The sequence below is a fragment of the Macaca nemestrina genome, unplaced genomic scaffold (genome assembly GCF_043159975.1).
Source record: "Macaca nemestrina isolate mMacNem1 unplaced genomic scaffold, mMacNem.hap1 Scaffold_116, whole genome shotgun sequence".
Lineage (NCBI taxonomy): Eukaryota > Metazoa > Chordata > Mammalia > Primates > Cercopithecidae > Macaca > Macaca nemestrina.
The window spans coordinates 32,797-57,270 of NW_027257599.1; the positions used below are offsets into that span (position 1 = coordinate 32,797).

General features: G+C 40.9%; 1 pseudogene; it reads right to left on the minus strand.

The window, feature by feature from the left end:
- Positions 1 to 242: 242 nt before the first annotated feature.
- On the minus strand, positions 243 to 18,137 carry LOC105490307 (large ribosomal subunit protein uL23 pseudogene; annotated as a pseudogene).
- Between the last annotated feature and the right edge of the window lie 6,337 nt (positions 18,138 to 24,474).

Sequence of the window (24,474 nt, forward strand, 5' to 3'; positions counted from 1 at the left end):
AAATCTCTATTTGTGTTTGTATGTCTATTAATGTGTGTTATGTATATGTGATATTTTCTTAACTCAGGTTAGCGTTGCAAAATTCATTTATAAAATTCTTTAAAAGTGTTCTATTCTAACTTGGCTTGGAAAAACATAAGCATTTATAAATAAATATTCACCAAACTCCTAGAAATATAGGAACTGGTCAAATGTTTTTTAAGTTAACACGATTTGGATAAAAGTTAGTTAAATAAGGTTAATATAATATTTTTGGTGTAATAAAACAACTATGTCTTCAAAGTTACCACTATCGAATATAAAACAAACATAAATTCCTATTCTGCTTGAGTTCTACTCAAATAAGCTAATATTATACTTACTAGAAACGTAAAATCTTAAAGCTTTTAAATTTGATTCTAATTAAGTTGTCATTCTTATGAAAAACATTATTTCTTTTTTATGGTGAAAAGATATACATATATTTAGAGTTAGTCAGTTGGACTCGGTTTAGATGATCCCAATTTTGTTGCAACATCCAAAGCATCATAATCAGGAGCGAGTCGAACATATGCCTTCTTCTCTTTATCAGGTCGAATCAGGATGTTGACTGTGGCCACATCCATGTCCCAGAGCTTCTTCACAGACTGTTTAATCTGGTGCTTGCTGGCTTTAACATCCACAATGAACACAAGTACGTTGTTTTCTTCTATCTTCTTCATGGCCGACTCAGTGGTCAGTGGAAACTTGATGATAGCATAGTGGTCAAGCTTGTTTCTCCTGGGGGTGATCTTCCGAGGATATGTGGGCTGCCTCCGGAGTCGCAGTGTCTTGGGCCACCTCAAGGTGAATGACATGTGGATCTTCTTTTCTGTATGTTGCTGTGGACACCTTTCAACACTGCCTTCTTGGCCTTTAAAGCTTTGGCTTTGGCTTTGGCTTTAGGAGGGGCAGGAACTTCCTTCTTCACTTTCGGTGCCATCTTGTGAAAAGCGAAAAACATTATTTCAAAAATAATTTGTTTATTGTAAATCTGCTTAATAGTAGTTTCCAAAATACTTTTGGTAATTTTTAACCTTAAAGTTAAGCTAAGTAAAAGATTTGCATTAAATATCTAGACCATTTATAAATAAGATACAATACTAAAACATTACTTACTGAACATAAATAATTCAAGTTTATATAATTTTTGCTTCTTATTTTTACAGAGAGACTAAAGATATTTTGGACCATTAATAAACATGTTTTTGTCTACCACAATGAGAAATTGTACGATGAGGAAACTATTCATGTAGATGTTGGGAGATGGTATATGTAGATGTTGTAGATGTTGGGAGATGTAGATGTTGGGAGATGGTATACTCATACATTTTCTAACCTACTATGGAATGCTAATATATGACAGTTTATAACTGTTTACTTGTTAGTTTTCTCTGGAAAATAAAAGATTACTAAGTATTAAAATTATAATCAATATGTGTAAATAAAACTACTAGAAGCAATAGAATAACTAGAAACAACTCTATGCAAAGCATGCAAGAAAAGTAGGGCATGATTCACAAGTAAAGTAGGATGTATTTTTTATAAGGAAAACCTTACAAAAAATACAAATAAAAAGAGATATCTAACCTTCCCTGTGTTATATCTGTATCAGTAAAATGTTGTTTTCAGAAATTATATAAAATTCCTGGAAATTTGTCAATGTCCTCCTTATCCATGCTATGTGCCAGTATAGAGTTATGAGTCATAATTCCAATTATTATTTTAAATGTTGTGCCGGGTGCAGTGGCTTATGCCTGTAATCCCAGCACTTTGGGAGGCCGAGGTGGGTGGATCACAAGGTCAGGAGATCAAGACCATCCTCGCTAACACGGTGAAACCCCATCTCTACTAAAAATACAAAAAATTAGCTGGGCGTGGTGGCAGACACCTGTAGTCACAGCTACTCGGGAGGCTGAGGGAGGAGAATGGCGTGAACCTGGGAGGCGGAGCTTGCAGTGTGCTGAGATCACGCCATTGTACTCAAGCCTGGGTGACAGAGCGAGACTCTGTTTCTAAATAAATAAATAAATAAATGTTGTATGCCACAGAAAAAATCAAATATCCTTGTCAACTGTGGTATAATCACAGACATTTCATACTCTTTGTCATTTAGATATTATTTCTCCCTGATGCTTTCCTGAAAGCTCCTGCGATCAGCTACAGGTCAGAATGTTCATCTCCAATACAGGACTCCCTCTGAGACTCATGGAAAAGAGTATGACAGGTACTCTGGTTAAAGACTTCTGATGATATTGCTTAAATAACTTTAAGACCATACACTTGACTCAGTGAAGATCTCCAGAAGCCTGGTGGAGAAATTGATGGGGTCATGAGACTGCTAACCCAAGATCCAGCAAGACTGGAATTGATTACGTGGCACTGAATGAACTGATGAAAATTGATTATAATTTTATAGCTTTTTAGAGCATTGCTGGTTCTTTAATATTCTAGTTTCTGAATTTAAGAAATCTCTTTCTCTTAATTTAACTGTAACTTTCAACAATTTGGTAGATTATACTTTTGTAAACAGAAATGAAGCGTTTACATTTTTTTCCCTGCCTAATCTCTCCAGAATTTTGAAATTCTTACTGAATACTCTTTTTTTTCATGATGATATAGTTATTAGCAAAAGTCCAGTAAGAATCTGTTCACCTTATAACAGGACATAATTGGAAAATTTGGTTATATTATCAAGATTTTTACTGGAACATCATATTTTAGAAGTGTACCTAAGATCAGTTACGACCAGCAATTTTAAGGAAGTAAGGTTGACTATTATGGAGACAATGCTTACAAAACACTGTGAGAAATGGGAAAGTTCTTCTTCAAAGATTGTAAAAAGTCACAATTTCTTACTATAAGATTGCTATCCACTGTGTGTGTGTGTGTGTGTGTGTGTGTGTGTGTGTGTGTGTGTTCCAAATCAGTTGTCCTAGCTTGCTCCGGCATGCCTGGACAGAACTAGACAAGCCCCAGCCCATAGTGTATGCCATTCCTTATTTGGAGATGCTTCCTTAACTATCCCTGGCAACTTCCTTTTCTTTCTTTGTTCTATTCCCCTTACCTAATTGAGAAAGTTTTAAACTAATAGCCAATTGGGTAAAGTGTAAAATGTGAGGTCCTATTCCAGCCAATGGTAACTGGACACAGCAGTAGGGTAGACACATCAGGTTATAAGTAACTCTGTCTCCTTTGTTCGGTGTGGTCTTGTGGCTGGACAGCTATTGAGTAGCACCCTTTCTGCAGAAAGTAAAGCTCGCCTTGCTAAGAGATTATTTGTTCCCATGTTAATTCTTTTTTTTTTTTTTTTTTTTAGAACACCAAAAACTTCATTCCCAACAGCACTCTGAGAAAAGTCAGCCTGATACTTACATTACAGGGATCACAGCGTTACAGGTTAGTAAAGAAGGTCATTTCCTGGTAGGCCCAGGAATTTAGGGATATTTGGGGGGACTCAAGAAGAGAGGAATTCACACAAAGCTATAAGGACTGCAGCTGAAATTTGATACTATGTTCTTAGCTTGGCTTTTAGCCTGAATGAGGCCTTTAAAAGTCAAATCTGAGATTCTGTATGAAAACTTCCAGCAAAGAAACTTTAAAGCACCTATGTGCTCATCTCCTGTTCTTGCTGCACTTACGTAAATAATCAAGCAAAATCTAACAAAACTATACTTGAATTTAAAACAAGAATAGTCTTACTTTGATTATGGTCAAAAATGATGGTTACTACAGAGAATAATTTTATGTTTCAATGGAAAACTATAACTTGGCCGGGCATGGTGGCACATGCCTATAATTCCAGCACTTTGGGAGGCCAGGAGTTCTAGATCAGCCGAGGCAACATGTTGGAAACCCCGTCTCTACCAAAAATATAAAAATTAGATGGGCACGATGATATGTGCCTGTAGTCCCAGCTAATCAGGAGGCTGAGGAGGGAGGATCACTTGCACCAAGGAGGTAGAGGTTACAGTGAGCCGAGATTGTTGCACCTTTGCACTCCAGCCTGGGTGACAGAGCCAGACCCTGTCTTGAAAATTTTTTTTTTTTTTTAAGGAAAGCTATAGTTATTGTGGGTTATCAGATTCTAGTCTTGTTTCTTGTTTTGGGGCTATTTTTACCTCTTTGTAAACTGGATCCTGCCATCTGATGAATTTTGTCCCACAATGATACTTGTGGAATAAGAAGCCAAGTATTGTCTCTCCTACTAATATATCTATTGTCAGTTAATTTGAAGGTCTCCAACCCTGGAACAAAGTTAGAAGAGGTAGGTTTTGCTCCCCAAAATGCATAACCAAACTGTGGTACATTCATGCAATGGAATACTATTTAGCCATAGAAAGGAACAAGCTATCAACTCACACAAAGACATGAGTGAATCTTGTATGCACATTGCTAAGTGGAAGAAGACAGTCTGAGGAGAATACACACAGTGTGACCTCATTTAATGAGACACTGCAGAAAGCAAACTACACAGATGGGAAACCATTGGCTCCATGGGGTGGGGGTTTCAAGCATTTCATATGATACTTTAATAGTGGGATACCTACCACAATGCACTGGTCAAAATACGCAGAATTTTACAACCAAATGGGTAAATCAAACTCTATTCAAATTAAACAAAATTACTCAGGATGTGGAGTATCCCAGGACAGAATACATCATGTGAAAAATAATTTAACTATGCTACAAATTACTGTGGTTTGGATGTGGTTTGTCCCTGCAAAAACTCGTGTTGAAATTTGACCCCCAATGTGGCAGTGTGGGGCAGTGGGGCCTAGTGGAAGGTGTTTGGGTCATGGGGACGGATCCCTCATGAATAGATTAATGTTCTCCATGGGGATGAGTGAGTTCTGCTCTCACAGGAATGGATTAATTCCTGCAGGAGTAGGTAGTTAACAAGAGTCTGGGTTCCTTGGCTTCCCTCTTGCTTTCGTTCTTGCTATGTGATCTCTGGTGCACCCCTTGCTCCCCTTCCACTTTCCACCATGAGGTGAAAAAGACTGAGACTCCACCAGATGCAACTGCCCAATCTCAGACATTCCAGCCACCAGTATTGTGAGCCAAAAGGACCTTTTTTATTTATAAATTACCCAGCCTCAGGTATTCTGTTACAGAAGCACAAAACAGACTAAGACACAAATGTAGGAAAAAACTCACTAAAGGTGTAGGGAAAATGGTGTTGACCTAAGTCACTTTGAAAATTAATAGAATCCGTATGCTGAAGGCAAACAAACTATACTTCATCACTGGATTCTATTTTATAAAATTCTTTCCAACAGAAGCAATTGTGAACAATTGTAAAACCACAGTATCTGTATCTGGAATAAAACAATGACTTACATAAGTCGCAGATGGTAGTAACCAGGTTTCTCACTGTTGAAGTGGGAGGTTACAAATTAGCAAGGGGAGAAGGCTAGAATGATTCATGTGCTATTGAACGTAAACTTATGTTTAGTTTAATATAGATACACACAGTTCTACATAGAAAACTTTATAATTAGGTGTGTATAGGTAGGTTACACACACACATATACTTCCTAGCATTGCTAATGAGGAACAAGTGCTCATTCAACAATGTGCTCATTCGGCAGCCAGATGTAAGTTTTCCTACCATTCTGAAAGGAATGAGGCTCTTTGAAGAAATGTCTGATACTAGAACTGGGACAGTAAATATAGGAGTCGGGATAATCTTGAAGTATCAGAAAGTAAGTACTAAAAAAAATTAAAATATATCAAAGAAAAATAATAGCCAATAAAAACAGCTACTGATGGCCAACACAGGAATGAATTGTAGTGTTGAATAATAATTAAAGCTGAAAGTAATTATCTAGGTGTCTGTATTTGTATACACAGGTGAATAAGAAAACAGAGTTGCATAGAAATCTCCTTTGCAAAAGAATTCCAAGTAATTGATGTAGACACTCAGCCATCAATAATGTGGAGCCAACTCCTCACTCCGTAAGTGTGGGCTCTGCACAGTGACTTGCTCCAAAAGAACACATGCAGTATGGGCAAGGAGGAAAAATAACTTCACAGTGGAGAAACCTGACAAACAGTAGCTCTTCCAAATGATTCAAGTGAACATAAAAGGTGACAGTTCACCTTGAGAACATGCAGTGACAATGGGGGACATTCTACAAAATTCCTGACCAATCCTCCTCAGTACTATCAAGGTCATCAAGACATGGAAAGCCTGACACACTGTCACAGCCAGGAAGAGCCCACAGGGACGTGATGACCACATGTCATGCGTGATCCTGGATGGGATCCTGGGTCAGAGTAAGACAGAACCAAGGGCATCCAAATGAAATATGGACTTTAGTTAATAATAGTCTGTCAGTATTGGTTCATTAACTATGACAAATTATGTAAGATATTAATAAGCCATGTGAGACACACTGATAGAAGATGTTAATAAGAGATGAAACTAGGTTGCAGCTACATGGGAAATCTCTGCATTTTTGGGGGGGCAATTTCTGAGTAAGTAAAAAAAAATGATGTAAAATAAAACTTTATTGAAAACAGTTATAATTTTTGAATACTTCTTTAATTATTTATACCACGAATTACTAGTAATTGACACTGTTAACTAGTCCTGTTTTTTTAAATAAGAGCATTTATGACACAAAAAATTAAACAGTACAGATTGATATATAAATCAAAACAAATGCTCCTTACATGTTTTCTGTTAGAGTAGTCACACATATGTGTAAACTTAATTATCATACTTTTTTCTTGTGCTGTAGTTGTGTCCTGGTTCATTCTCTAAAATGCTGTTCGCCTTAGACCGGGAAAAAAAACCTTACAGACTTTGTTTCAGTTCATGGCTAAATATTTTCAAAACAGTGACTTTGTAAAAATATGTTCCAATGGAAAATTGATTCATTGTGATGGGATCACTTATTCCAAAGACTTCTTGTCTTCATTTCGTGTCCATGGCTACCTTTTAGCCATAATACAACAGAATTGCCCATGTGTTTCTTGTTGTTCTGAAGGGTTATAGATATACAGGGGTTGGTTATATTCATGTTTATTTACATATATGTTTAAAATTGTCCATATAAGGGTTTTAAAGATTACATTGGAAGCCTTATGTTTTAAAATGTACTCAAATTTGTTTTAACCAGGGATGTTAAGACCTGGAGACATGGAAGTGACTGTCCCATTCAAACTCAAAGATCCCTAGAAATAGGAGGCACAGGGACGCCCCAGGCAGAGGCAGGAGAGGGGAAGGCACGGGCAGGATCCTCTGCTGTAGTCTCTGTGGGACAGCAAGGGCAGGCAGGGCAGGCAGGCTTAGGCTGCCCAGCGTTAATAGCTTCAGCAGGCTCTGGGGCATAGGGGCCATTTCTAGTTGTCTAGTACCTCACCCTGTGGTGATTAAGGAAGGGCGGTATTGTCTCCTACAGTATCAGAGCTAGATAAAGTAGGTGGTTAGGAGTATGGGTTCTGAATTGGTAGTTTAATTGGCTGGTCCTGGGAAAGACAATCTTTTCCCAGTATAGACTAGATGCTAGAGCGTCAAGAAAACAGAAAATAAGAAAATGTAATTAATGCATTCTGTGTGTACAGATGGAGTCTTCTTTTGCTTCCCCAAAGGAAGAGTCCACAGGAGCCTGGCACTCCTGGACCTGAGGAAACCCTGAAAATGTTGGTATCTGCAGATCCTCTCCAAAAAGAGGTCGCCAATCTCCTAAGACTACAAGCTGATCCCAGCATTCTGGGAGCCAAGAGGGAGAAAGAATCCGCTGATCTCCCTGCTCAGTAAATTGGCTTTAACTAAATACTGTCTTTGCATAAGCAGCATTATCCAGTGTCCTGGAGCTTAGAAAAGTTCTGTTTCAGTATCTGAAGAAAATAAATTGTTTCTTTTTCTGATGTCAGGGAGGAGCATTTGACTGCCAGTGTGGACTGAGGGGTCTTGGGATCAGTCTTCCCAATGTGCTTTGAACCGACCCTCTGTGTCTGCCTCACCATCTCCTCAGCTTACCTAGACACTTGGGAACCCTAACACAAGCCCTTCTAGGAGTCTGTGGTGTGGCTTAGCTGCCTCTGTAGGAATCTCTTGGGGTTAAACATTTTCCACTCTGCTAAGTCAGTGCCATCTGTTCTTTGGCTTCATCTTCAGAAGACCCTGAGCCCTTCCCCACCCTCCTTGCCCCACCCTCCACACCAACTACGTGGCGCCCTTGAGGCCATAGGGTTGCTACCATAGGATTTTTGTATTGAGTGCTCTCATTCCAAGCAACTGTGAGAGATTTCTATGGCAGGGCCTCCGGGTTCCTGTCAAATTAAATTGTAGTTGAGTGGTGGGTGCTATTTAAGAAGCATCCCCCTTTCTCCTTCCCAACAGAGCCCTGAATTATTCAGTCACGTGGTTTGAAACATGGGGTGGGTCCCGGTTGACTTAACCAGCACTGTCTCACCCTGTGTCACAGTTACTGGTTCCAAAGTGAGTGCATAACTGAGGCTCATGCCAGATGCCACAAAGCACTCCCTTGGTCCCCCTAATGGACTTTGGGATGGGCGGGGTCTGAGTTGTTCCAATTAGAGTCAAATACAAGTTGCGCTAGGTTGTTAGGAACAAGGGTGTGCTTGTTCATGCTCCCTCTTTGGTGAAGAATGCAACCTCATAAATTGTTCCTGGAGATTTTGCCACATGCAGAATTATTCTGACTTCACTGAAGGCAGAGCAGAAAATTGGGAAGAGACTGAGTCCTGGTAGCATCCATGAGCTTCTGTGCTCAGATTCACACTGAAGCCTGGCCTCCTTCTGAACTACCCACCTGAGTCAATAAATTCCCTTGTATTTAAAGTAAAATTGAGCTAGATTTTTAGTTACTTGCACCTGCAGGTGTTCTGTGAAGGTGGTACTGTGACTTTGCATCTGAGAATATTTACAGTGTTTCCCTCATGGTTGAGTCAATCATTTCAAGGATGCTCTGAGGGTAAAAAGAACGATGAATTGTGAAGCAGTGAATTGTGCTGCCAGGCACAATTCATTGGACAATAGAAAGCCTCATCTCCTGGGCAGTAGAAAGTTTCATTGTACATAAATTACATATCTTGTTTCTGTCTCAACCTCTTATTTTTTCATATGCAAAGGAGGAAAGGAAATCCAAATAAGTCCAGCAGCTAATATGCCTCTCAGACATGATCCAAAACAGAATTGAATTATGTAAGCCTTGTTAAAATTCATCATCATCATTCATATTTCTGAATATTTAAATTAGAAATTCTGAAAAAGTAGTTTGTTTCAGAGGTAGTTTGTATGTAGGTAGGTATTTTTTCAGGATCAAAAGTTTATTTTTTATTATCTAATTGAGTTTAATTTACATATAACAAAATTTAGTAATTTTAAGTGTACAAATCAATGCATTTTGACAAATATACATATAGTCATGTACACAACAGTACCATTAAAATACATTTCATTACCCCCAAATTTCTCTTGCATGCTGCTGTAGTCAGTGACCCCTGCCCCACACCACAGCTTCCGGCAGTTGCTTTCTTTCACTCTAGTTTTGTTTGTCTTAGAATATGATACAGGCCACATGCAATGACTCAGGTCTGTAATCCTAGCACTAGATTGAGAAGCGGGGATCACTTGAGCCCAGGAACTTGAGACCAGCCTGGGCAACATGGCAAAACCCCATCTCTTAAAACACACACACACACACACACACACACACACACACACACACACACACACACAAATTAGCCAGGTGTGGTGGCACACCCCTTTGGTCCCAACCCCTTTGGTCCCAGATACTCAGGAGGCTGAAGAATCACCTGAGCCTGGGAGGTCAAGGCTGCGGTGATCTGTGATCACATCACTGCACTCCGGCCTTGGTGACAGAGTGAGATGTTATCTCAAAAAAGAAGTATTTGATATAAATGGAATCATATAGAATATTCTCTTATACCTAGTTTCTTTCATGTATTCTAATGCCTTTGAGATACGTCCATGTGATTTCCAGTGTATATGTAATTCTTATGTTGGGCAGTAACCGTTGTAGGAATATATTACAGCTTATCTACTCTTCAGTGATAGACTATTTTAAAAATATTTGGCTATTAAGAAGAAAGTTGTTATGAATACTTATATTCAGACCTTTGTGTCAACAGATTTTCACTTCTCTTGGTTGAAAACTTAGGAGGAATTATTATTTTTTTAGGTTATGGATTTTTAAATGATTGTCAGTTGCCAGTTACTTTAAAAAAAATGCAAGTTCTTAAATTTTAAAGTTTAAGATGCCTGACTACCCTGACAAAAACAAGCAATGGGGAAAGGATTTCCTATTTAATAAATGGTGTTGGGAAAACTGGCTAGCCATATGCAGAAAACTGAAACTAGACCCCTTCCTTACACCTTATACAAAAATTAACTCAAGATGGATTAAATACTTAAACATAAGACCTAAAACCATAAAAACCCTAGAAGAAAACCTAGGCAATATCATTCAGGACATAGGCATGGCCAAAGACTTCATGACTAAAACGCCAAAAGCAACGACAACAAAAGCCAAAATTTACAAATGGGATCTAATTAAACGAAAGAGCTTGTGCACAGCAAAAGAAACTCTCATCAGAGTGAACAGGAAACCTACAGAATGGGAGAAAATGTTTGCAATCTATCCATCAGACAAAGGGCTAATATCCACAATCTACAAGGAACTTAAACAAATTTACAAGGAGAAAAAAAAAAACCATCAAGAAGTGGGTGAAGGATATGAACAGACACTTCTCAAAAGAAGACATTTATGTGGCCAAGAAACATATGAACAAAGGCTCATCATTACTGGTCATTAGAGAAATGCAAATCAAAACCACCATGAGATACCAACTCATGTTAGTTAGAATGGCGATCGTTAAAAAGTCAGGAAACAACAGATGCTGGAGAGGATGTGGAGAAATAGGAACACTTTTACACTGTTGGTGAGACTGTAAATTAGTTCAACCATTGTGGAAGACAGTGTGGCAATTCCTCAAGGATCTAGAACCAGAAATACCATTTGCTCCAGCAATCCCATTACTGGGTATATACCCAAAGGGTTATAAATCATTCTACTATAAAGACACATGCACACGTATGTTTACTGCAGCACTATTCACAATAGCAAAGACTGGGAACCAACCCAAATGCCCATCAATGATAGACTGAATAAAGAAAATGTGGCACATATACATCATGGAATACTATGCAGTCATAAAAAAAGATGAGTTCATGTCCTTTGCAGGGACATGATGAAGCTGGAAACCATCATTCTTGGCAAACTAACACAGGAACAGAAAAGCAAACACCGCATGTTATCACTCATAAGTGGGAGTTGAACAATGAGAACACATGGACACAGGGAGGGGAACATCACACATGGGGGCCTGTTGCAGGGTCGGGGCCTAGGGGAAGGATGGCATTAGGAGAAATACCTAACATAGATGACAGGTTGACAGGTGTAGCAAACCACCATGGCACGTGTATACCTGTGTAACAAACCTGCACGTTCTGCTCATGTATCCCAGAACTTAAAGTATAAAAAAAAAATAAAAGTCACAGGATGTTTGTGATAGTATCTATTACACTGATGTTGACATCACACATGGCTGACTATTTGGAGACTCCAAGTGAAATTTCTTGCAGTTCTCAGTGCCAGGAAAATATGTATTTCTGGATAAAAACTGAAAAATTTTAGAAAAACTTCCAAGTTTCATAGTCTAGAGCTCTAACGCTGAAATCTTCCAAATTTAAGGATTAATGATTTACCTAAATCTAAAAATAGTAGGTTGCAGATGTATTTAAACAGTGTGCCTAGGTAGTATGCTTATATATTAAGATTAAAATGGTCTTCTAAAGTTTATTAATTCTAATATAACCTTTATTGTTTCATGTAGACATATCTTTCTGGTTCCCAGGATAATTTAAACAATTAATTCTAAGCAACTATTAACTTAGTTCTAGATTGGGATATCTATTTATGCATTTGAAGCTTTAGATATGTATTTCAAATCAGAAATGTGTGCTGGTCATGGAAAGTTGTGACTTAGAGCCTCAGGTAAGTTTTTTTTCGTGTGAACATACTGCTTCCAATTGTTGTTATGCCCAGAGCAGACAATTAATAAATACCCTTGGAACTGAATGAGTGATTAACTGCAAATATCACAATACATCTTCTTAGCGGGAATGATAATTAGACATATTTAGTCCTTGCTGTAACGTAAGAAAGGAATTCTTTTCATTAAATGTTTAATGTCTCACCCCGTTCATACAGCCGGAGTTACTGATTCAGTTTGATGTGAATTCAGTCTTATAAAAGACCCATCATTATAACCTGCACTTATGCTTCCTATAGTATTGGAACTTCCAACTTGTATACAAAATAGATATCCTTCATATTCTTACAAACCACAAGAAATCTCCCTTTATTCATAATAAACACAGAATTAGGTATTCTATTAAACTGAACAATAGAACTCACTGGGAGTGACAGCATAAACTATATCACGAATTGTCAAAGTGTCTGGAAAAGTCAGTGGGCCATTTCGCTCCACGCTGTGCCATGAGCCAACCAAGAGGGTTGTCAGTGACTCTGCGTGGGTCACCCAGGGCACGTGGTGCTGAGGCTGTCAAAGAGCAAGACGGGGCTGCATCTAAACTCAGGCCTCTGCTAAGTGTCCGAACTCGGGCAAGATGCTAAAGACTTTAGAGACGTTTCCTTTTCTATGATTGGGGTTATAACACTCACCCTGTCAGGTTCTCCTGTGCGTTGACAAGGCCGGCACGTGACACACCAGGGGCAGAGCTGGACGGGAACCTTCTTCCTCAGACATCAGGGTCCTCATGAGCATCAACAAAATAAAGAGAGCAGGAGAGCAGGAGAGTGGGGGAGCGGGGGAGCGGGGGAGCGGGGGAGCGGGGGAGCGGGGGAGCGGGGGAGCAGGGCATCTCCAGCTGTGTCGGGACTGCAGCAGGGACTCAGCAACAATCAGTCTCTTTCTCTTGTTTCATCCAAATCATATATTTAAAAAATAGGTGGGGTTATCATGGATGTTTATATTGATTCCTGGGATCAGACAAATATACCTTTCCTTGTCATGCTGTTTTCTCTTCCCAGATGGTTTGAAGAGCTTCGTTTTGGACTTGATATTCCTGGAGTGCATTTCTTTTTCTAATTAGTTCAGTCTTGACCCTGAGCCATCACCCCTCCAGAGTAGCAGGATATTCCACTCCACCATTGTTGGGGTGCCACAATTTCACTACTAATCAAAGGCTCCTTGGTTACTGAAAAATGAGAGACGTACCTCTAATAATCAGTCTAGATTGTCACTGCTCACTTCCTCATTTTCCAATTCCTCAGCGGCCCCCCAAAGCCCGGAAGGTCTCATTTCAGACGTCTTATAGACCATGGGAACCAGGAAACACTGGGAACCCTAGGGCCAGCACCCACCTCATTTGCACCCTGTCTCTGTTTCCATCACCCTCTAGATATTGCCACAGGGCAGTGTTGGGACCCACTGGAGATCTGACTGCTCGCAGTCTGGGAAACTGCCTTCTCTCCCGCCACTGATATCGTATTTCTACTTTCCACCCCACAGAAATCCTTGAACTAATCACAAAAGGGATTGATAGTTACCTGGTGTGAAGCAGAGCTGAGCCAAAGGATGAAGCAATATTGCAATGGACTCTGTCATTGATATCACTAGTTCGCAAATCTGTTACCACTATGGTCAAATTTTTATATTCACTTTAAAATTATAACTCATTCTGCTCATTGTATTCAAGGCAACATCTACCCTAAAATATACTCAGGCATTAATTTACGCTCTTCTGTTTACAAATGAGAATTCATAAGCAAATTGAGGTAGCAATTACATTTTTTTAAACTGAAGGCAAAACAGAAGACATACACACATACGTCAGAGAAACAAACAGACTGAAATACAGCCAGCTGATCTCTGACAAAGGAGCAAAGGCAATTCAATGGAGAGAGGAGAGTCTTTTTAACAAATGATGCTGGAACAAATGGACATCCATGTGCAAAAAAAAAAAAAAAAAAAAAAAGAATCTATAAACAGACGTTACACCTTTTACAAAAGTTAATGCAAAGTAGAGATTAGATCAATATATGAAATGCAAAATTTTCAAACTCCTAGAAGATAACATAAGGAAAAACTCTAGATAACCTCGGATTTGGTGATTCTTTTAGATACAACACCAAAAGCATTATTCACGAAGAAAAATATTGGGAACTTGAACTTTAACATAAAAAAACTTTAGTTTTGTGAAAGATACTGTTAAGAGAATAAAAAGACAAACCAGAGACTGTGAGAAAATATTTGCAAACTATATCTAAGGATTCATATCTGAAATATGCAAAGAACTCTTAAAACTCAATAAGAAAACAAACAACCCAATTAAAAATGGGTAAAAGCTGAACATTTATGCAGATGGAAATTAAGTATATGAAAATATGCTCTGTATAATGTCTTATTAGGAATTGCCAATTAAGACAACAGTAAGATACCACTACATACCTATTAGAATGGCCAAAATCCACAAGACCAAAAACAACAAATGCTGGTGAGGATGTGGAGCAAAAGAAACTCGCATTCATTGCTGTGGGCATTATGTGACATTTTGGAAAAGGGAAAATTACATAGATAGCAAAATAATCAGTGGTTGACAGGGGTTGGGAACAGGAAAGGATGGATGGGCAGAGAGCCTTGGCTGTTTAGGGCAGTGAGACCACTGTGTGCGATATCACAATAGTGGACCCACGACAGTGTGCAGATGCCCACACCCATTGAATGCAGACCACAAAAAGGTATTAATTACATAAACCATAAACTTTCATAATGAAATAAATGTTTTTTAAAAGAAGATAGTGTTGTTCAGTTACTGTCTACTTTCTGAAATGGAGATGGTGGAGCTCTTCCATGGTTGTGAGGATAAAAATAGATTAGAGAATGTAATAACTAAAATAGGTGTATAAACATTGTTAAACTATTTTATTCTCATTTTAAAAACATGCCTTAAATATATTTGTTATGCTTTACAATTGAGCAAGTAGTGCAAACACATTAATATAATTCTCCTCTAGCTCCACTGAGAAGTCAGGACTGCAGGGCTTCAGTGCAGGACTGCACAGCTCCACCTGCACCTGCCAAATGCAACAACCTCTTTCAGTGTCATTAAAATATTTCAACAGGAGGATTGAGTTTAGATCCAACCTGTGTTTTCTCCCCTGGAAAAAAAGGTTTTTTTGAAACAAAGAAGGTCTTTACCGTCTTCATCCGAAATGCTGAGGCATCTGCAATGTCTGCTGTAAGTGACACCAGGCTCTCCTCTGAAATCTAGCAATGGGAAAATAGACTGTAGATTCTGCTTTCAGAAAGGGGGGAATCAGAACTAAGTCAAAATGCCATGTCCTCATTCATAAACATCTTATTTTACAAATTCCACAGGTTTAGTTATTTTGGGATTAATATGGGCCTATATTAAAGTGCATTTATTAATTTAGCATGAATTGTTCAAATGCATTCTGGATCCTGAGCTGACATCCAGCAATGCTGAGTGTGTGCCTGTGTGAGTCACCAGCAATGAAGAGCCTCAGGTTATTGTATTTATAAAATGAAGGGGTTTAGGCTTGCTCTGATTTTTTAAAAACCATTTTTAAAAGTAAAAACTGTTTTTCTTGCTATATAAAAATGTACAAGAAAAACTCAAACATTACAAATGATAAATTATAATTTTATTAATATAAATATTTTTGTGAGCTCAATTTATATGACTTAGTTATTATAAAAGAAATAAGCAAGGCCAGGCGCGGTGGCTCAAGCCTGTAATCCTAGCACTTTGGGAGGCCAAGACGGTCGGATCAAGAGGTCAGGAGATCGAGACCATCCTGGCTAACACGGTGAAACCCCGTCTCTACTAAAAAAATACAAAAAAACCAGCCGGACGAGGTGGCGGGCGCCTGTAGTCCCAGCTACTCGGGAGGCTGAGGTAGGGGAATGGCGTGAACCCGAGAGGTCCAGAAACACCGTTTTTACATTGCCATAGCTAATGTTAACACCTCCTAGAATAAAGGGGGAATCACCACCAAGGGTCAGTTCTGGTTCAGACTCTGGAGTGAGGGCATTATTCTTTTTGCATATAATGCAGTGACTCCACATTGCACCAGTGGCTTGGTCAAAAAAGACAAAATTTCTGGGGAATTAGTGTTGATTATTTTTAGATATCATAATCTTGGCTTTATGGACACCTTATATTAAACAGATCTCACTTGCCAAATGCCACAGGATGCAGGCCAACAGACAGGCTCCGAGGGCTCTTGTGAGCTGGAACTGCCATATAAGCAGAACCACAAGAGAGAGAGAACACTGCCCATATCCAACACAGCATAGCCACCCTGAAAGCCTCACCCTTTCTTTTAGAAATGTGTTTAGATTTTATACACTTTTGCTAGATTTTGTTATGTAAGATTTATGTATTGAAAGGTCTTAAAGATTTTTAAATGTTGAGTAAAATGTTCACGAGTATAGTTTATATATATAGATGTATATGAAACAAACCTGTCATATAATTTATTTTCTTTAAAAACAAGGCACTGGCTGGGTGCAGTGGCTCACGCCTGTAATCCCAGCACTTTGGGAGGCTGGGACGGGCAAATCACGAGGTCAGGAGTTTGAGACCAACCTGGCCAACACGGTGAAACCCCGTCTCTACTAAAAATACAAAAAATTAGCTGGGCATAGTGGCAGGCACCTATAATTTCAGTTACTTTGGAGGCTAAGGCAGGAGAATCACTTGAACTCGGGAGGTGGAAGTTGCAGTGAGCCAAGATCATGCCACAGCACTTCAGCCTGGGTGACAGAGTGAGACTCCATCTCAAAACAAAAAACAAAAAACAAGACCCTTATACAAATTACCCTTGGAACTTTTATTTAGAATTTAAGGTTATTTGGGGTTTAGTGTCATGTAAACAAAATTCTCCCAATTGCTAGGGTCCTCTTGGGGTGCTGCATCCTGTAAGATATGATCATGCCAGAAAAACAGACCCTTCTCCATCTAGGAACTCAAATGCCAAGAGTGATGCCAGATCAACTTTCATTACTGAGTCATATATTCCTAAATTCAGTGTATCATAGAAAAACAGACATACCCTTAACAGTTTAACCTGATAAAGTTCTGAAATACTTCCGTTGCAATAAAAGTTGTGAAAAGGCTATCTTGCTAGAGATCTCTGACTCAGAGAAGAAAGTGAAGGCTGGGCACAGTGGCTCATGCCTGTAATCCCAGCACTTTGGGAGGCGGAGGCAGGTGGATTACTTGATGTCAGGAGTTCGAGAGAAGCCTGGGAAACATGGTGAAACCCTGTCGCTACCAAAAATAAAAAAATTAGCTGGGCATGTTGGTGGGTGCCTATAACCCCAGCTACTCGGGAGGCTGAGGCAAGAGAACGGCTTGAACCCTAACCCGAACATGAACCCTAACCCTAAACCTAACCCAAAACAGAACCCGAACCCTAACTCGAATCTTAATCCTAACATGGAACCAAACCCTAACCCTAACCCAACCCCAACCCTAACCCCTAACCCGACCCCGACTCCGAAACTGACCCTGACCCTAACCCCTAACCTCTAACCCTCTAACCCTCACCCTCGCCCTCGCCCTAGCCCTAAAACCCTAACCCTAAAATCCTAACCCTAACCCTTGGGTGGAGAGAACCTCTGTGCGCAGGATTCAGAGGGGATTTCGGTTTCCCGTTTTCCACACTGAACCATTCTAAGTAGTCTCTGACCTTCGTTATTCAGGGCTAGAAACAGGAAGTATTTTATTCACTGTGGATGCGGCCCCGAGTTGTCCCAAAGCGAGGCGGTGCCGCCAACGTCTGTGCTGAGCACAACGCAGCTCCGCCCTCGCGGTGCCCCCCCACGCCAGGGTCTGGGCAGGGTAGAACGCTGCTCTGTCTTCACGGTACCCCCGAGGTCTGTGCAGAGGAGAACACAGCTCCGCCCTCGCGATGCTCTCAGCGTCTGGGCTGAGGAGAATTCAGCTCCGCCCTCACAAACGTACAGCACCGGCGCTGGCGCAGAGTCGCACGCCAGGCGCGGGCGCAGGCCGACGCAGGCGCAGAGTCAGAGGCCGGCGAGGCGCAGGCACAGAGTCGCACGCCAGGCGCGGCGCAGGCCGGCGCAGGCGCAGAGTCGCAGGCTGGCGCGGCGCAGGCCCAGAGTCGCGCGCCAGGCGCGGCGCAGGCCAGCGCAGAGTCGCAGGCCAGCGCGGCGCAAGCGCAGAGTCGCACGCCTGCGCGGTGGGGGGGAGGGGGGGGAGGGTCGCGGCGCAGGCGCAGAGACGCATGCTTAGAGGGGAGCGGCGGAGACGGGCGAAACATCAGTAATCTGAAAAGCCGGGCTCCGGTGACCTCTGCTTGCAGCCGCGCACTACAGGGCCCTCTTGCTCACAGTGCTGTGCCAGTGCGCCCCTTGCTGGCGACTACAGCAACTGCAGGGCCCTCTTTCTTGCAGTGGTGGCCAGCGCCCCCTGCTGGCGCCGGGGCACTGCAGGGCCCTCTTGCTCGCAGTATAGTGATGGCACGCCACCTGTTGGCAGTTGGGGACGTTGCAGGGCTCTCTTGCTCACAGTGTAGTGGCAGCACTCCCGATGCTGGCAGCTGGGGACACTGCCCGGCCCTCTTGCTCCAAGTGAAGTGGCGGCTGGCTCCGCAGCTGGCAGCTGGGGACACTGCCAGGCCCTCTTGCTTGCCTTGTAGTGGGGGCACGCCCCCTTCTGGCCGCTGGTGGTACTACAGGATCCTCTTGCTCACAGTGTGGTGGCAGCACGCCCCCTGCTGCCAACCAGGACGCTGCAGGGTCCTCTTGCTCATGGTGTGGTGCCCGTGCGCCACCTGCTGGCAGCTAAGTACACTGCAGGATCCACTTGCTCACAATGTAGTCGTCGTACGCCCCCTGCTGGCAGCTGGGGACACTGCCGGGCCCTCTTGCTGGCAGTGTCGTCGCAGCACAACACCTGCAGGCAGATGGGGACTATGCAGGGCCCTCTTGCTCCAGGTGTGATGGCTGGCGCCCCCTACTGGCCACCTTCTGCACCACTTAACGTTGGAGCGCCAGTTATTAAGCGCCATCAGTTCTGGAAATTCAAACTGAAATGGAGCTATTACTGGGGAGAGCTGATGTCCCAGTTCTTGTCTAACTTGGAAGAAGTATTTTCACCAAGAGGCAATACAAAGATGGCAGATAACTTCATTGAAAAAAATACAGTGTGAAGAGCTTATTGTAGAAAAATAGGAAGGAGTAGGCTGATCGTGCAGGAAAAAAGTCTAAGAGTCCTGTGCAGGGAATTTTATTTTGGACTTCTTCACATTCCTGCCTCTGTCTCAAGTCTCCACCTGTTTTCTTTGTCTGGTTTTCCTGCTACTGCCTTAGGTCCCCAACTTGCCCCACTTAGGCTTGTGGGACCTCCTCACTGTTGGTTGAGGCACATGTGTGGTGATCAATCCGAACTCACTCTGGCACCAGGCTCCTTCCCGCCATCCCAGGCAGGCTGACAGCAGTCACATTTGTATCTACTGTGCCTATCTCTTTTGAATGTCCTTCTCTGCCCTAATCTGTACTTATGGTGCCAGGTTTCTTTTAAGAATGTCCCCTTTGTCCTTATCAGCATGTAGCCAGCAGTATTGTGACATTATTACTGCAGAGTGAATGATGACTGGGGCATCTTAAGAGGAGTTGTAGGGTGTTTCTTTATGCATAGGTACCTCTTCTCCCTCCAAACCACAGTTGACAAGTGCCCATCCACTCCAGCATTAGAGATGCCACTAATATGTGAATTTTCGGTGGTCCCTCTAGGTGAGCCTTCCCAGACTTTCCCTTTTCCAGGAGCTCCCCCTCCTGTTCATGTCTAGCTATCTATGTGCTCTAACAGAGCCCACTATCCTGTGTCTTTCCCAAAAATAGTGAGGGAAAGATTAATGGGAAACCAAAGGAAATGATATGCACATAGATGAAAACTTTACAACTTACACAAATAATCACTCAAAATCATCCTTATACTAAAAATGCAAAACTATACAATTTCTAGAAGAAACTATGGAAGAAAAGCTATGTGCCTTCGGATTTGGTAATGAATTTTAACAAATGACACCAAAGGTTTATATACACAGAAGAAATGACAATGTGGATTTATTAATATTTAAAGTTTATACTCTGGGAAAGACCTTGTTAAGGGAACAAAAAGACAAGCCACATATTGAAAAAAAATTTGCAAAATACAGATCCGAGAAAGAATTTGTATTCAAAATACATACAAAATTCTTAAAACTAAACAGTAAGTTAAACAGCCCAATTAAAAATGCACACAGATCTGGACACCTCACCAAAGACAATCTACAGATGGTAAGTAAACATACAAAAAGATGCTCAACATAGTAGATAACTGAAAACCACAATGAGATAGCACAGTTGGTCTGTATCTGTTAGAACTGCTAAACTCTAAAAAAATGACAAATTGCTGGAGGAAAAACAAGAACTCTTTTCATTGCTGGTAGAAGACAGTGTGTAAGACCAGAATATGCCACCCCAAAATATGTCCCTTTTGGCATAAGAATTATTCTGAGCTGATTACTTTGAAAAAATGCTAAAAAAGGAAGTTCTGAAAACAGAGAAGTTACCCTTGTGTAAGGAAAATTTACATCTATAAAGGAAATCCCCGTTTAAAAGATCTCTCTCTCTCTCTCTCTCTCTCTCTCTCTCAGCACTAACCAAGAAGAGGATAACTAAATCATTAAAAGAGTCTTATCAACAGAGAACGCATGGAGTTAAGACTGTATAAGAAAACTTACCCTTGTCTACTGTGCTTTTGCTTGCTATGTCCCCACTACTGAGCCTCAAATCTTCTTTCTTTAAGTTGAAGATAGCATTTACACTTGAATTGAAAGCCACCTACTGGGGATTTACTCATTTTTCCCTGAGTATCTCCCATGTATCCATAAGGTATACATGTTTTTAAACTCGTCTACTTTTTTCTCATTTTAATCTGTAATTTGTTACAGAGGGTCCCATCTAAGAATTCCGTAAAGGTAGAGAGAAAATTATTTTTCCTCCCCTATTAGTAGTTGGGCAGTTTTTCCCAAAGCTAAACAAGTCTCACCTTACAATGCAAAAATCATATTCGTAAAGTATTTTGACCGCTACTTTGATATTATTTCCAAACAAAAGCTACCATGCAATTATGTACAGAAGCCCTATTCATAATGACCAAAGGACAAAAAGGAATCAGAAAGTCTTACAACAGATGACTGTGTGGGAACCCACTCAGACATCAAGAGTTGTTATAGGGGCCAGGCACGGTGGCTCGCTCTTGTAATCCCAGCACTTTGGGAGGCTGAGGCAGGTGGATCACAAGGTCAGGAGATCAAGACCATACTGGCTAACACTGTGGAACCCTGTCTCTACTAAAAAAAATACAAAAAAAATTAGCTGGATGTAGTGGTGAGCACCTGTAGCCCCAGTTACTCGGGAGGCTGAGGCAGGAGAATGGCATAAATCTGGGAGGCGGAGCTTGCAGTGAGCCAAGATCGCACCACTGCACTCCAGCCTGGGTGACAGAGAGAGACTACATCTCAAGGAAAAAAAAAAACTTGTTTGTTTTATATTTAATAGTGATAACTCTGAAGACATAGTTGTTTTATTACACAAAAAATATTAAATTTATTTTATTTAAGTTTTATCCAAATCACATTAACCTGAAAAACATTTGGATCGGTTCCTATATTTCTAGGAGTTTGGGAATATTTATTTATAAATGATTTTTTTCCAAGCCAAGTTAGAATAGAGCACTTTTAGAGGATTTTATAAATGAAATTTGCAATGCTATCCAGAGTTAAGAAAAATCAAATATACAAAACATACATTAATAGACATACAAACACAAATAGAGATCTCATATCTTTCATCCTGAAATTTTAGCCACGAATCAGGCATAAATATTCTGATGGTTAATTTTAGATGTCTGCTTCATTGGATTAAGAGATACTAACATAGCTGGTAAAGCACAGTTTCTGGGCACAAGTGTGAGGGTGTTTCTGGAAGACACTGAGATAAGGAAGATCCACTCTGACCCAATATGGATGGGCACTGATATGGTTTGACTGTGTCCCCACCCAGATCTCATCTTGAATTGTAGCTCCTATAATCCTTACATGTTGTGGGAGGGACCCGCTGGGGGACGATTGAATCATGGTGGTGGTTACTGCCATGCTGTTCTCATGATCTGATGGTTTTATAAGGGGCTTTTCCCCTTTGACTTAGCACTTCTTGCTGTTGCCATGTGAAGAAAGACATCTTTGCTTCCCCTTCCGTCATGATTGTGAGGCCCATCCAGCCATGTGGAACTGTCAGCCCATTAAACCTCTTTGTTCTTTATAAATTGCTCAGCCTCAGGTACTTCTTCATAGCAATACAAAAATGGACTAATAAAGGCACCATCCAATTACTTGAGAGCCCAGATAGAACAAAAAGGAAGAGGAAAGGTGAATTATCTCCTTCTGAAGCTGAAACATCCTTCTCTTGTCTTTGACATCAGAACTTCAGGGTCTCAGGCCTTTGGCCTCAGAATGAGAGTTACACCATTGGCTGAACTGATTCTGAGCCCTTTGGACATGGACTGAGCAATGCTACCAGCTTTCCTAGTTCCCCAACTTGGAGACAGCCTATTGTGGACTTTCTCAGCCTCAATAATTATGTGAACCAGTTTCCCTAATGAATCTTCTCTCATCTATCTATCTACATAAATCCGATGGATTGTGCCTTTCTGGGGAACCCTGACTAATGTGATAATAATAATACAAAATTCACCAGCTTATATAGAGGACTTGGGTTTTGTCTTTACCCCATTTTATATTTGTATTATAACTGTGTTTCTGGAAAAAATGGAACAAGTTTTTATCTTCTTCATATGAGGGCTAAAACTTTTTTCTCACCAATATTTTTGGAGATTTTTACGATTTTCAAGATTTTTCTTTTGACCCTAACCCCTGAACCAAACCCTCACCCCTACTGCTAAACCCTAACCCTAACCCCTACCACTAAACCCTAACCCTAACCCTAAACCTAAACCCTAACCCTAAACCCTAACCCTAACTCTAGCCCTAAACTTAACAGAACCCCAACCCAAACCCTAAATCCAACCCCAAACCCAACCACAAACATAATGCTAACACTAACCCAACCCCATCTCTAAAACCATGACCCTAAAATCCTAACAACCCTAAATCTAAAACCCTAACCCTAACAACACTAACAAACCTAATGTTAGCAACCCTAAACCTAACAACTGTAACCCTGACCCCTGACCGTAACCCTTTGTATAAATATCAAGTGATCTTGAATAGACAAAACACTCCTGAAAACGAAAAGCCCACTTAGTGGCTCACATTTCTCATTGTCAAATATTACTGCAAAGGAATAGTAATCAAGACAACATAATACTGGCATAAGGAGACAAATATAAATCAATGGAACTGAATGTCCAGTCCAGAAATAAAACTATACCTCTACGGCCAACTGAGTTTTGACACGAGCCAAGACCACTAAATTCAACAAATGCTGCTAGCATCTGACTACCTAGAGTCAGAGGTAAGAAACTGTACACTTACCTCACAACACAGAAAAAGTAACTAAAAATGGTTCAAAGCCCTACATATAAGAGTTACAAATAGAAACTCTAGAAGAAAACAGGGATATATCTTCATGACCCTGGATTTGGCAAAGGTGTTACAGATCTGAAACCAAAAGCACTAGCCACAAAAGAAATAATTTCCTCAAAATTAACAACTATGCATCAGAAGACATTATCAAGTAAGTTGGCTGTGCACTGTGGTTCACGCCTGCAATCCGAGCACTTTGGGAGGCAGAGGCAGGAGGATCACTTGAGTCCAGGAGTTCAAGACCAGCCAGGATGACAGAGCAAAACCCCATCTCTACTAATAGTACAAAAATTAGCCAGGAATGGTTGCACACAGCTGCAGTCCCAGCTACTAGGGAGACTGAGGCGGAAGGACTGCTTGACTCCAGAACGTAGAGGTTGTAGTAAGCTGAGATCACACCACTACACTTCAATCTGGGCAACAGTGCAAGACCCTATCTTAAAAAAATAAAGAATGGGTATGATGGCTCACGCCTATAATCCCAGCAATTTGGGAGACTGAGGCAGATGGAACACTTGAGGTCAGGAGTTGGAGACCAGCCTGGCCAACATGTCGAAACCTTGTCTCTACTAAAAATACAAAAATTAGGGCCGGGAGCGGTGGCTCACGCCTATAATTCCAGCTCTTCTGGAGGCTGAGGCAGAAGGATTAACTGAGGACGGGAGTTCAAGACCAGCCTGACCAAGAAAAGCAAACCCCATCTCGACTAAAAATACAAAATTAGCTG